Below are 1,794 nucleotides of genomic sequence, written 5' to 3' on the forward strand. Positions count from 1 at the left end.
AATAAACGCATTTATTCAAAACTGTTGTTAGTCTTTGGCCCATATTTAGAGAACCGGTTGAGGTACAAAGCTCTAGTGCTTAGTAATGGATAGAGTCGTTTAATGCACACTTTTTTTTAAAAAACACCATTTTACGAATGTTTCTAGTTTTTACGCAAAATGAAATTTTCTTAAATTAATGAGTTTTTTCAAAACCGCTCTTATTCCTTGACTAATAGTTCGAAAACCGGTTGAGTACAAAAGCTCAAGTGCTCAGTTATGAATAGAGTCGTTTAATGCACGTTTTTTTGTATAAAACATCATTTTAGGAATGTTCCTAGTTTTCACGCAAAATGCAATTTTTTTAAAATAATGCGGTTTTTCAAAACCGCTCTTAGTCTTTGACTCATATTTTAAGAACCGGTTGAGGTGCAAAGCTCTAGTGTTTAGTCATAGATAGAGTCATTTGCATGTCAATGCACACGTTTTTCCATAAAACAAAATTTTGCGAATGTTTCTACGTTTTACGCAAAATGCAAACATTTTATATAAACGCGTTTTTCCAATACCGCTCAATCTTTGACTCATATTTAGAGAACCGGTTGAGGTACAAAGCTCTGATGCTTAGTGAGGGATAAAGTCACACTTTTTTATATAAAACATCATTTTAGGAATGCTGGAAGTTTTTACACAAAATGCAAAAAGACTAACAATAATTTTGAAAAAACGCATTTATTCAAAACTGTTGTTAGACTTGGACCCATATTTAGAGAACCGGTTGAGGTACAAAGCTTTGGTGCTAAGTGGGGGATAGAGTCATTTAATGTACACTTTATTTCTAAAACATGATTATATGAATGTTTCTAGTTTTAACGCAAAATGCAAATTTTTAAAATAATGTTTTTTCAAACCCGCTCTTAGTTTTTTGCTCATATTCATAGAACCGTTTGAGGTATAAAGCTCTGGTAGTTATTAGTGGATAGAGTCGTTTAATGCAGACTTTTTCCTATAAAACATTATTTTACGAATGTTTCGAATTGCAAAATGCAATTTTTTTAAAATAATGCGTTATTTCAAAACCGCTCTTAGTCTTTGACTCGTCATATTTCGAGAATCGGTAGAGTACAAAAGCTCCAGTGCTCAGTGATGGATAGAGTTGTTTAATGCACGCTCTGTTGTATAAAACATAATTTTAGAAATGTTTCTAGTTTTGACGCAGAATCCAAAAATGTTAAATAAATGAAGTTTTTCAAAACCGCTCTTGGTCTTTGACTCATATTTTGAGGACCGGTTGAGTACAAAACCTCTAGTGCTCAGTAATTATAGAGTCGATTAATGCACGCCTTTCCCTGTAAAACATCATTTTAGGTATGTTCCCAGGTTTCACGCAAAATGCAAAAACTTTATATAAACGCGTTTTTCCAAAACCGCTCTTTGCCTTTGACGCATATTTTGAGACCGATGGAGGTGCAAAGCTCTTGTAGTCATGGATAGAGCCGATTAATTCACAACTTTCTTATTTAAAACACATTTGAAGAATGTTTCTGGTGTTCATGCAAAATGCGAAATATAAAAATTCATTCAGATTTGGAACGCTTTTAGTCTTCGGCTCATAATAAGAAAACCGGTAGAGCTCCAAAGCTCTAGTTTTTTTTGTAGGATAGAGCTTTCAAAGGCGAACTCTAGCACACAAAAAATAATTTTAGGACTGGTTCTAGTTTTCACGCAAGATGCAAAAATTTATAATTATTACGGAGGGTTAAAACCGCTCTTAGCTTCTGGCACATAGTTAGAGATTGACTGGATAGATCCATA

This window comes from Dendroctonus ponderosae, unplaced genomic scaffold (assembly GCF_020466585.1).
Source record: "Dendroctonus ponderosae isolate FM_Combo_2020 unplaced genomic scaffold, Dpon_F_20191213v2 Dpon_F_20191213_11, whole genome shotgun sequence".
Classification (NCBI taxonomy): Eukaryota; Metazoa; Arthropoda; class Insecta; order Coleoptera; family Curculionidae; genus Dendroctonus; species Dendroctonus ponderosae.